Source organism: Glycine max, chromosome 12, assembly GCF_000004515.6.
Source record: "Glycine max cultivar Williams 82 chromosome 12, Glycine_max_v4.0, whole genome shotgun sequence".
In the NCBI taxonomy this organism is placed as follows: domain Eukaryota; kingdom Viridiplantae; phylum Streptophyta; class Magnoliopsida; order Fabales; family Fabaceae; genus Glycine; species Glycine max.
The window spans coordinates 14,870,609-14,883,505 of NC_038248.2; the positions used below are offsets into that span (position 1 = coordinate 14,870,609).

Sequence of the window (12,897 nt, forward strand, 5' to 3'; positions counted from 1 at the left end):
TAAGATGTACCAGAGGAATGTCAAGAACTTATAGTATAGGATTTTTGGAGAATGTCCATCAATACTTCACTAGTAAATACTCGGAAATTCTCAAATTAACGTCCACATGTGCAAATTGGAGTTCGAGTGTTAGATACATAGTTGTGTTAAATATTTGGAAGAAGACTTTTGCTACTCATAGTAGTTTTATCCATCTCGAACAGATTGCTCTAGAGAAAGATAGTTGTGGTTTAGAAAAAAACATTGTGAATGTAGGAAGGAGATGGAGAACATTTTCTGCATAGTTAAGACACTAGTAAATGAAATAAATACAAGGTTTAATTATTGATTTATTTTCTATACTTAATCAGTTTTCATGTTTAGCTAGTCCTTGCAGGCTGCAGCTAAAAACTATGTCCTTACACATATACTTTTTAATTTATTAATCCTTGCCATTCAAAAGTGTAGTGATTAAAATAGATTTAAAATTGTATTTGTAGAGACTAAAATGGGTTAAAAGATGCTTGTGTAGGAACTAAAACCGCTAATTTATAGGTGTGGGGATTAAAATGTAAAAATGTGTAGGCATATGCACTAAATGAATAATTAATTAAACCTAAAAACAAGTTCATTATTGTGATACCGAAGGGAATATGCAATGAATCTAAGGAACTTATAATTAAAGGCAGCATAGAATATTAGAAAAATAAAAAGTTCAAATATGTTGTTGGGTCTATTAGTTAATGTTTTTTTACTTTTTTTTTATTTTTAGTTCTTCAAATTTTTATTTTTTTAATTTTAGTTCCGTAAGTTTTTTTAATTTTAGTCCCTATAAGTATAAATTTATAGGAATTATGAATAACAAAATTGAATCTTAAAGGGATTAAAATTAAAAAAAAAATACAAACTTACGTAAACTAAAAATAAATAAAAAACTTGCAAGAACTAAAATTAAAAAAACACAATTTTACATGGACTAAAATTAAAAAAAAAATGAACTTACAGAAAAAAAATAAAAAAATGTTAACTTACATCCACCAAAAAATATATTTAAGTCAAAATAAATTAATGATTAGTAAACAGCCAAACATACCTCGAGTCTTATTTGACAGTTTGAGATACTTTACCAAGTTCACCAAGTAGTACACCGTGAGCAACATTTTATTCCATCGATGGATAGTGAGTCATAGAATTAATAAGTGCATCTACTATGGAGGTCAAGTTAACCAGGACAAATTCTACTAGAAAACTTATGCAACGGAAAGATATAAGATTCACAACATCAATATCTTGACTGTACAATTGAGTAAATATGCGGAATATAAAAGGACCATAACAGTTTTTAAATATTTTTAAGAATAAATAATTATTTTTGTCTTTAAATGTGTAATTTGTTAATATATGTATTTTTAAAAAATAAAAATACAAAATTTAGTCCCAAAAAATATAAAAAAATGCGACAAATATATATGACCTATGTGACACAAATAAATGAATTTATCACTATAATGATTAACAACGTGATCATACTAACTAGATTGCATGAAAATGTTAGTAAGATACTATTTTTGGACGTAAATGTCAATAATTTTTTGTTGGATGAAAATGTCAAAAAAATTTTATTGGAGGAAAACATGAGTAATTTTTATTGGACCTAAATATTAGTATATTTTTATTGAACTAATTTGTTAGATCCAAAATTTTGTTTCATTTAAGGATAAAATATAATTTTAAGGTAAATTTTTACCATTTTTTATCATTACAAACATAACATTACAATAATCACTTAAAAAATATATTGACAAATATAATTTAAAATAAACATAATAATAAAAATAATATTAATTATCATTAATATTGATTATCAATCATAATTTGTCTGTCACAATAGATATTATCCAAAATAAATATTGTATCAGTTTACCAAAATAAATATTGTAACAATGTATTAATCATTATTTTTTTTCAAATTATAATAATTAGTTACAATCTACTATAAATAAAAGATAAATATATCACATATTTCATTTCTTCGAATCTTGACTATTTTATTAACGGTGACGGACGAAAGTTAAAGTCTGAATACATTTGTCGTATTTTTTACACTTTTGAGAACTAAATGTTGTATTTTTATCTTTCAGGAACGTATTTGTCAGCAAATTACATATTCATAGACAAAAGTGACTATTTATCCATTCTTATTCCTAGATAGTGAGAAGATGAAAAGTCAAAAAAATATTATATGACAAATATGTCCTTATGCTGACAATTAAAGATGATCATGTTGGCAGTTATTTTAGTGACTAATTCGTTTCTCTATATCGCGTAGGTTATTTTATTAACGGTGGTCGACGAGTTAATAACCGAATATATATTTGTCGCACTTTTTACACTTTTAGAGACTACTTTTTATATTTTCATTTTTTAGGGACCAACAAATTATATATTCCGGAACAAAAGTAACTATTATTTATCCTATTCTGCACACTGTAATGCTAATTATCTTCCTGATGTTCTTCTAATCATTGTTAGAACTTCTACTTTAAGATAACTATACCCAAATGGATACTGTACATTATTATCACATTAAGAATATTGACAATTGGCTATGGATCTTTCCTTACAACTCATGCCAATCCATGACCAGGTAAGCTTATTATCGCATCTAACAATGTTCTGTGAGTAAAGTTACCCAGGAAAAATAATAGGAAAAAAAGTCACCATATGATCAATATAAGATAAAAAAAGAGTAGTTTCAAAAAATATCACCTCAAATGGATTGGAATTTTTTTGATGGAATTCTGGTTGAAATAAAATTGCTGCACATTGTTGAGACTTTGGCAAGTGTACCAAATCGCTCTTAAGTAGTAAACCTCGGAAGTCCGAGTATCATTTCCACAGGGATTTTATTGCACTTTATTAAATACTTTTCAATTTGTAAGTAAGAGTAAAATAAGAAAAACAGGAATAAGTGCAGGAATAGAGTGCTATTACTAAATCAAATAGTTTAAAAAGAAAGACAATTAATAAAGATGCCAAGACCGGACAAACCCAATTGGCCTACGATACATGTAAATATGATATTCATTACCAATGCACTAGTATTAGTTCTACGCACATCTGTTAATTACTTGCCCCTGATGCCTCACGTTGGCAAGCCTATTTTAACTACCTATCTCCCAAATGCCTTTGCAAAGATTCAATAATTAAAATGTATTAAGGTTAAGTTCTAGATGTTGCTTAAATGCATGGGCAGTTATCATTCTATGCCTAGCAATGCTAACCCAATGATTCTTTTCTTAAGATGTTCTGTTAGGTGTTACCCTTTCCCAAGTGTATAACCCCTAAAACGAATGCATGCATTAATTCTTAAACCCTTATTAGGAAATACCCTATCTCGAGCGAATAAAACCCAAAAGAAATCTAAGAACGAATGCAAGATAACAAGAAAATAATTAGAACAGAAAAACCTGGAATAAATTCCTTTTGCATTGATAACTCTTTGAAGCACATCGTACATCGTTGGCTTTTTAGGCCTGCCAGGCCCTAGCTAGGGGATTAGCCACTCATGGTCATTGAGGGCTTACAATTGGGGGTGAAAGAAAGAATGGGAATAATAAAACAAAGAATATAGAGAGAGAAGAGAGCTCAAGCTTGGAGTGCTGAGAATAGTGCTCTGAGGCGAGGTGATGATTCCTTGGGACTGGCTCTCTATTTATAGTTGCTGAAGTGGGCTTCTGGACCTTCGTAGTCGCGCTTAGCGCGTTCGGATCGCGTGCCCAGCGCTCCCTGCAGGCTTAGCCTGTGCTTCTGTTGGATCGCGCACTGGGCGCGTAGCCAGCTTAGCGCGCGTAACGGTTTCTGCTCCTTCGTGCTTAACGCCACACTTAGCGCCAGCATTTGATTGCTCGCTTAGCGCCTTCTGCGCGCTTAGCGCCACTGTTGGGCTGGGCCTGCTTCAGAATTCTTTCTTTCTCTTCATTTCTGTTGCCTTTTTTGCTTAATGTAACATCATTTTTCGTATCTGCAACCAGAAATTCAATTTAATTAATTTTTTCAACTTTTAATTATAAATAACGGCTAAATAATTAATTTTAAGCCAAAATTTGACTATTTAACTACTATTAATTCACAATTATTTAACCGTTATCACACATTCCATGATAACTCAATGATGTGTTGTTAAAAGTTAATTACTTGTTAATAGTTTGTGCTTCCTGGATGAAGAATTTCCGGTGAACATCATGTTTGATTTGAATTGTTGAAGATCCTCCTCAAATAGCCAAAGACCCACAATTTTTCATCTCCAAATAGAAACCTTGATTGAAGCTATTGATGGATCCGAATTCCATTGTATCAGGATCATGCATTCCACTTGCACATCCCCTTAGTTGATTAATGAGATATTCTTGAGTGAAAAATATTATTAACAAGTGCTCGAATCCAACTCTCACCAAATCCCTCTTGAATTGAATTGGTACGTCAAAACAGGGGCAACACCTATGTTGTACATTTCGAACACCAAATGCGATATGATGACAATAATCGGGTACCCAACTATTACCGTAATTATTCTTTGGATCATCATGTGCCACAAATACTGCAAAGTAACCAACGCGTATCCAATTTTGATCGTCCATGACAGGAAACAGGTCCATCCTTATTGAACTAACCACATTTTGTTTAACGGGAGACAAGTTTAGATTTTGAAATTTGGAAAGTTGCTTAATGGCATTAGGTAGTGTCACAAATTTGTTTCCCCCAAAGAATATAAGTTCTCAATAGCGTCAAGGATTTGAAGTAGATGATATAAACATGGGAAACGAGACAAATAAGAAACCAACAAACCTATTCATGTTTCTAAGAGGAAAAGAAATAGAAAGGCAACATCAGCATTTCGTTTACAGAGGATGCTGATAATTGAATGACACTTCTATTTTCATCAGCTTCTAATTGTAAAGGATGATTATTAAACAATTTTGAACAGCTTGAGATCTAGCACCACTAGAGAATTGAGCCCAAAAATGATATTGAGTTCAAGGTGAAGATTTTTACAATTTTTCAAAATTATAGAATTAAGCTCTTCCGAAATACCAATGGATGAATCAATCCACATGAATTCTACCCATCCTTCAAGATGAAGCCTCTTAAGATGTGGGACCCCTCTTAAGTCTGGCATCTCAATAAGATTTTTTGAGTAACTTAGATATAGAATTCTCAAATTAGGCAGATACTGTAAAAAAAAAAAAGTAAGGAAAATTACCATCAATTAATTTTTAATTTTCTTTTACAAAAATAAGAAAATATTTTTTTAAAAAATTGGTTAAAAATAATAGACAAAATTAATGACATTTAAGCTTTTTTGTGTTTTTAATTAACTTATCGAAAGTTAAAAAATAAGAGATATTTTACCTTATTATTCATTTAAAGACAAGGAAATTGAAATAAAACATTATAGTATCTTTGTGCTGCCCTTAATTGTTTAATATTCCTGTAAGGCATGATTAGTTCAACTAGTCTCTCTTGATGAAAACCTAATGATAAACACATGAAAGAATATTTTTCCCAAAACATATATCTTAATTCATTAGAAAGATGATCGAAGATTACTAAAAAATTCACATCCCTAAGAACAGGCAAATTAAGGTGATTCATGTATTTTTTGATAGAGCATCCATAATCAACATTGTTTCTAGAAATTCTTCTGGACTTTCTTCAATAACTAAGGCTTCAAGATTTTTTGGCTTCCTAAAGTATTGTAGAAAGTAAAGAAATGTTAGGTTTTTTTTAATAGTTTATAGATTTTGGAAAAATTAAAACATAAGATTTTATAATATTGAAAACTCTTTACCTTATTCTTTATCATGACTTTTTGGAGACCTTTGTAGTCCCATAACTTACTCCTTTTTATTGGTTCCTAGTGTTAGACAAATGACCTCAGTTATCTTAAGAAGGGGTGAATTAATTTTCTACTAACAAACTTTAAACCTCCTTCTAAATGATAGACTCAGAATGCAGAAGAAGAGACAACAATTAATTTAATAATGTTCTTTAAACATGCAAGACAAAATTGATTGCAACAAAATAAATGAGATAAGGGAAGAGAGAAATGCAAACTCGATTTATATTGGTTCGACTACTCCCCGTGCCTACGTCCAGTCCTCAAGTAACCCACTTGAGATTTTTCATTCTCTTTGTAAAATTCTTTTACAAAGTCTAAACCACGCAGTGACAACCTATCCCTTGTGTTCAAGAATCCTTACAACTTAAGAGATCCTCGATCCCTTAATCAATCTCTTTGATTAAGAAGAAGAAGAATAATTCTCTCTTTTAAGAGAAGGATATTACAATTGAAGATCATTCAAGATTCCTTATTGAATATGAAAGTGTTTGACCAAGGAATCTTTTTGAGAGGATAAGACGTTTCAATTCAAGAAAAACTCTCTTAAGAAAATTTTGTGCCCAAGTCACATATATATAGGCCTTTGATGACCATTCAAAAGTTAAATGAAAAGATGTGACTGTTGGGAACCATTTTCAGAAATTCTCACTAGTAATCGATTACCATTGTGGTGTAATCGATTACACAACTATTTATCTAAAGAGTTATGACTCTTCACTTTGAAATTTGAATTTTTAAGACTGGTAATCGATTACCAATTCATTGTAATCGATTACATAACTTGTAATTTAAATTCAAATTTCTTTAAGGCTGTTTTAAAACGTTCCAAACCTCTGGTAATCGATTACAAGTCATGTTTAATCAATTACATGTTTTCTAAAACATTTAAAAGCTTTTCAGAAGGCACATTGGCCACTGGTAATCAATTACATCTTTTGGTAATCGATTACCAGAAAGTAAAACTCCTTAAAAAAACATTTTAAGTTAAATCCTTTGGCCAAACCTGTTGCTGTTTCAACTTGGAATTTTCTTCCTAAGACTCTAGAAATTATCTTGATCATATATCTTGAATTTCTTGGATATCTTAGATTCTTGTCTTGAATAAAACTTGAGAAGCGCGTTTCTTTGGCATCATCAAAATCATGTATACATACATTCACATTCTCCCCCTTTTTGATGATGACAATCATTATCAAGTGATTTCTTTTCGACATCATCAAAACATGCATGATTCACACCTTGGGTGATTTTTCTAAGACAATACTCTTTTCCAACTCTTTTAGCACGTCATGCATATGAATTTCGCCCCAACAATAGCAACTTATAAGTGATTTTTCAATGAAAATTTTCATGCCAATGTTAAGATAAAATCCTTGAAAAGCTAGAAGTTTCCTCACTATCTTATCCTATATTCATAGGTAAAGAAGCAAGTAATATGCAGAAAATTTTATTTTTTTTATTTTTTTCCAATCCATCAAAACTTATTCACAATATATACATGGTATCTTTGGATTTCCTTTTAGTCTAGCCAATGCATTTCTCCACTCACAAATGTCTCAATCAAACAAAAACTACCCCAACACTTTAATTGGTAAAGGAAGGCCACTAACATACTTGGTTTGTCATCCATTCATAATCTTTCACAATATCATGAGATTTGAAAGCTTTTCTACAAAATAATTGAAGAGCTTTATGCGTATTTAGGAGTTTAGCATTATAAACTTCATTCACTCCATAATTTCTTAAAATGTGTCTATCTCTAGAGATTATGATGACTCTACTACTCCCAGCACCTACATATCTAGGGTCGAAAGCCAATTTTTCTAGTTGATCAACAATATCAAGAATAATAAGAGGCTTTGAGTGACATAGCCTAGTTCTTATCAACATGGTTCCTTGGCAAAAATTGTTTATCTCGATATTTCCTTGGTATAGAGCTTGATGAAAAAGTTGTTTCTGCTATCAATCCAAAATTCCAATAAATTTTGCTTATGTCTTCAATGAAATAATAAAAAACATATCGAAAAGAGATTTTATTAAACAATGCAGTAGTCAAGTATAGTCTTTCCCATTCCACCCGCCCCACTAATTCCTACAACTGGAACAATTTCATTTGAATTTAGATTTAAAAGCTCTTCCATTTGTTTCACACGAGAATGCATATCAACTAAATCATATCCAAAACTTAAAATTTGATTATGTCCCAATATGTTGACTCTTCAATTTTTTTTTTCAATTTCTTCATGTTGTAGTTTGAAACAGTACTAAAGTAGTGCCAAAATACCAAATCATCACTAAGAATTTAGACTTTCAAAAACAAAATTGTAATACATATGATAAATGCTGTGGATAATGAAAAGGATGCCAGCCGTTGGTGGGCAAAAACGTAAATTAGTTAAAAACTTTTTTCCAATTTTTAGGAGTCGGAGACTTATATAATATTGTTAAATAAATTGTTATTGTGTTGAAACTTGGCGTTTTCCTCTGTAGTGCTTAGACCCTGCTCAACCAATTGATGAGAAGATTAATCAGCATAAATTACTTTTTTTTTTGTACTGTGTGAAGGAAATAATTAGAAAGACTTTGAACAAGCACGCGTCAACAGTAATGAATTTTACACGACTAGAATGAGTCACATATAGCTGATATTTTTAAGTTTTTTTACTTTCAATTTGTGGGGTCTTTCTTTGCATTGCATGACAGTTGCATATCTTTTGAAGTTCTGGTTCATATTATCCTGATGTCTCATCTCAATTATGTCTTTTTTTAGTAATTAAGAGTGATGACTTTTTTTTTTCTTTTCATCATGACATTCATATAGAATATTTATTTGTTTTTTTTATTATTAATTTTTGTCCGGAAACCTAATGATCTTTTGTGAAATCTCGTCTCTTAATCATATTTTTTTTTCCATCCACAAGACTCATCCAATACCTTAAATAGATTTGTTTTTTTTTTTTTAAATTGAAGGTCCTTATCATTTTTTTGGATATTAAGCCGAGTATTGCATATCCTTACCGGCCCATAGGCATGGCAGTGGAACCCGACCCGTGGGAACTGAATTGAACCCACCCCGACTTTGACAGATAAAAACCACATTGATCGGGTTCGGGGTCGGATTTGGGGTTTTCCTGATAACCTAAAACGGGGGCAGGGGCAGGTATGAGATTATTGATATTCGCCCCAACCCCGACCCCGACCCGCCCGAGATTTGTTATAATTTGAAAAACCTAATTCCTAAAGTCTAATTTGCGCCGTTGCAACTCTCAGTCCCCACTCTACCTACCTCTCTCTGTCTCTCACAAATTCACTGATTAGGGATTTGGAGTTGCCGATTTGGAGTTGCCACTCCTGTACTTCGATCTACTCTTCGATCTCGATTCCGCCATAGACTAGGACACCAAGGTCTCTCTCTCTCCCTCTCTCTTAACCAACTGAGAATTTGAGATGCTGTCCACTTTTCGTATTACTTCATTCCTTTTTATTGATTGGTTATTTATCTCCTTTTAACTTTGTTCCTTTGAACACTTTACTCTGCCCACTTGGTCACCTATACTTTTACTTGGGATATAATTGGTTTGTTGTTGTACTTGTACATGAATTTTGAAAGAGTTTCTTAAGGCTCGGTTAAGAATCAAAATGCAGAAACATAGCAATTTCCTTTGATGATATAAGATGTTTTGTATCAGAAATGCAAATTTTGATGTGATTGTAAAGAAATTGAGTTTTGCAATGTTAATTTTTTTGACTAAAAATGATACTGAGAAACATCAAGGAGAAAATAGAAGTAACCTTGGTATTTATTTATGTTTGGAAGACATATTGATCTCCCCTGTTTTATTTTAAATTTTACTAGTGAATATGAATAGAATATTAGAAAATAGGAAATTAAAGCTATAAGGTGTATTTTAGAGAGTAAAGTGTGTAGAGTGGATAATATTTGATGGAGAAATCAATTGTTTAGATTTCTGTAGAGTACAACAAATAAAACAATAAGAGGATTATACAAATCTATTCGCTTAATTATTTCATTTGCTCATCCACTTGTTCTTTACTCTCTGAAGTGTTCACAACACTGCACTACATTTTTGAAGGAGCTGAACCACTTCTCTATGTAATAATGCTAATTAATTTGAACATCAATGCAGGCTGTGTTACATGTTTCATGTTCTTAGCTTTTCCCCTTTCTCTCTTGGTTAATTTAGTCTTGGAGGATGTCTTATTCTCGGTATCTCCTTTCTTAATAAATGCTATTTTTAAAAATAAAACAAAACAAAACAATGACAAAACTCATCAAGTACCATGCCTCTTTATTCTTTTTGGCTCTGGAGCAGGTAAATGATTCTCGTTAAATAACCTTAGTGTTAGACCATATCCTTGTAGGCTTGAAAACGCTCAAAATTAATGGCTCTTATATGGAACTTCTTTTTAGAAGAAATAATTCTTATTTTATGTTCTATGATGCATGTTTTTCTTTTCTATTTTGCTAGCTTAAAAGGAAGTACAAAAATGGTGTTCTTTCATTCATTCATTCACTCATATTATTTGCCTTTGCACAACTTTTTTAAGTAGATTGAAGAATAAAAAATGTTTTGCAAGTAGTCACAAACAATAGAAATAATAATGTATTGATTGATACTAACAACAGCCGGTTTCTTATTTCCTTAATACATTACTACTTGTTTGGGAAAATTTTTTTATGGTATTAGTGTATTTTTTTCTTTTCAGAATGGAAGATATTAGTTTTTCATCATAAGGAATTTACCCTATTTCTTCACCAATTAATGAGTCTCCTTCACCTTCACCAATTGATCAAACTCATTCATATATGTTGTTAAATTGATATTTGTGTTTATTCAAGAACTAATACTTGTAATGTATTTTTATAGGTTCTATGAGTTATAAAGTTGTTGCTGAATGTGCTACTGTAATGAATGAAATGGTTTCAGATGATGAAGGTAAATAATGTTCTAAATTTCATTTTTTTATTATTATATAATATAAGCTTTTGTTCTAATTTTTATTTCTTTTATGCAGGTGAAATGATGGGTGCTGCTGATGTCACTAATTTGGAAGAATGATTAACATTTATTTGCAGAACAATTTAAGTTATTTCTTTTTTTATTATGTAATTTGAAAGAATGAAACATGTTTAAGTTGCTAAACAGAATCATATGCTAAACAGAATGAAACATGTTGAATGACAACCAACATAGTATATTAGTATCTTTTTTTTTTGCTAAACAGAATTATATGCTACTTATTGTTGGGACAACATATATTTAGATGGTACTGTATTTTGGGGGAAAATAAATATGCATGTCCTTAATTCCTCATGCAATACCCAAATTTTATGATTTTAATTGAGTTGATTGATTTATTTTAGTAATTTTTAAAATTATGATAATGATCCCATATTTTAAATTTGACTTTGTTATTGTTTTTTTTGTTACGTAACTACTTTTTAGCCCCATTTTTTTTCTATTTTTTTTCAATAAGTTACAATATTTTTTCTCTTTTTTAAAAATTTTTAATCAATACTAGTGGGGGCGGGGAAACCCAACCCCTAACGGGGACGGGGATGGGTATGTAATTTTTAATCCCGACGGGGATCGGGGGCAGTGTTGGGGATTGGTCACAAAGTCGGGGGCGGGGGTGGGAAATGCAATACCCGTCCCCGTTTCACCCCGTTGCCATGCCTACCGGCCCATACTCTTTGGGTCTTACGATTGTGGAAGAAAAGCTTCCAAGCTTATTTTAATAATGCCAAAGACTCAAGTCAAGAATCAAGATACAAGCAAGTTTCAAGAATCAAAGAGTCATTCAATCAAGAATCAAAATTCAAGTGAGGATTCAAGAGAAGACTCAAGATATGCAAGAACTTCAAGAAAATCATCAAGATAAGTATAAAAAGATTTTTTTCAAAATAAAAGATTGAATAACACAAATTTGTCCAAAAGAATTTTTCAAAGAAAAATCTTTTACCAGAGTTTTTACTCTCTGGTAATCGATTACCATAAGGCATTAATCGATTACCAGAAGCCCAAACAGTTTTATAACTGTGTTACAAAGTAGTAATCGATTACCATGAGCATGTAATCGATTACCAATGTTTTTGAAAGTTGAATTTCAAATTTCAAGAGTCACAACTTGTGATAAAACATTTCCAAACTTGTGTAATCGATTATACAACATTTGTAATCGATTACCAGTATTTCTAAACGTTGGTTTTCAAATCTAAACATGAAGAGTCACAACTGTTAATGCGTAATCGATTACACTATAATGATAATCGATTACCAGTGACTGGTTTTGAAAAATAAATTGTCAAGAGTCATAATTTTAAAGTAACTGGTTTTTTGAAGAATTTGCCAAGAGTCACAACTTTTAAAGTGACTTGTTTTCAAGAGAGTCACAACTTTTAAAGTGACTAGTTTTTGAAGAAATTACCAAGAGTCACAACTTTTAACATGATTTCTTCAAGAGCCATCAAATGACTATAAATATGTGACCATGGCACGAATTTCAGAAATAACGATTTATTGATTCATTCTCAACATCTTTCTAAGAGTTTTTGTTCAATACTTGCTTTGTCAAGAAAAGTTCATTGGGTAAAAACTTGTGCTGTTCTATTTTCCTCTCCTCCTCCATTCTTACAAAAAAGCTTTTCAAGAGACCTACTCTTGGTGACTATTTTCAAGAGAAGGTCTTCTTGGTTGAACACTGAACACAAGGGACCAACGTTCCTTGGGTTCATTACAAGAAGCAGGATTTGCTTCTTGGTTGATCACTGGACTCAAAAGACTAACCACTTTTGGGTTCATTGCAAGAAGTGGGTACAACTTCTTGGTTGATCACTGGACTCAAAAGATTAACCGCTTTTGGGTTCATTGCAAGAAGTGGGTACAACTTCTTGGTTGTTATCACTGGACTCAAAAGACTAACCGCTTTTGGGTTCATTGCAAGAAGTGGGCATAACTTCTTGGATGTAATCACTGAACACAAAGGAGGGGATT

At 31.4% G+C, this 12,897-nt stretch overlaps 1 long non-coding RNA gene and 1 pseudogene across 1 annotated transcript; one reads left to right on the top strand and one right to left on the bottom strand.

Moving 5' to 3' along the window:
* Positions 1 to 7,452: 7,452 nt before the first annotated feature.
* Positions 7,453 to 8,022, bottom strand: LOC112998557 (probable disease resistance protein RPP1; annotated as a pseudogene).
* Positions 8,023 to 8,518: 496 nt separating this feature from the next.
* Positions 8,519 to 11,125, top strand: LOC102659803 (uncharacterized). Its single transcript, XR_005887665.1, has 2 exons — positions 8,519 to 9,286; positions 10,771 to 11,125. It is a non-coding gene; the product is annotated as an uncharacterized lncRNA (long non-coding RNA).
* The last annotated feature ends 1,772 nt before the right edge of the window (positions 11,126 to 12,897 follow it).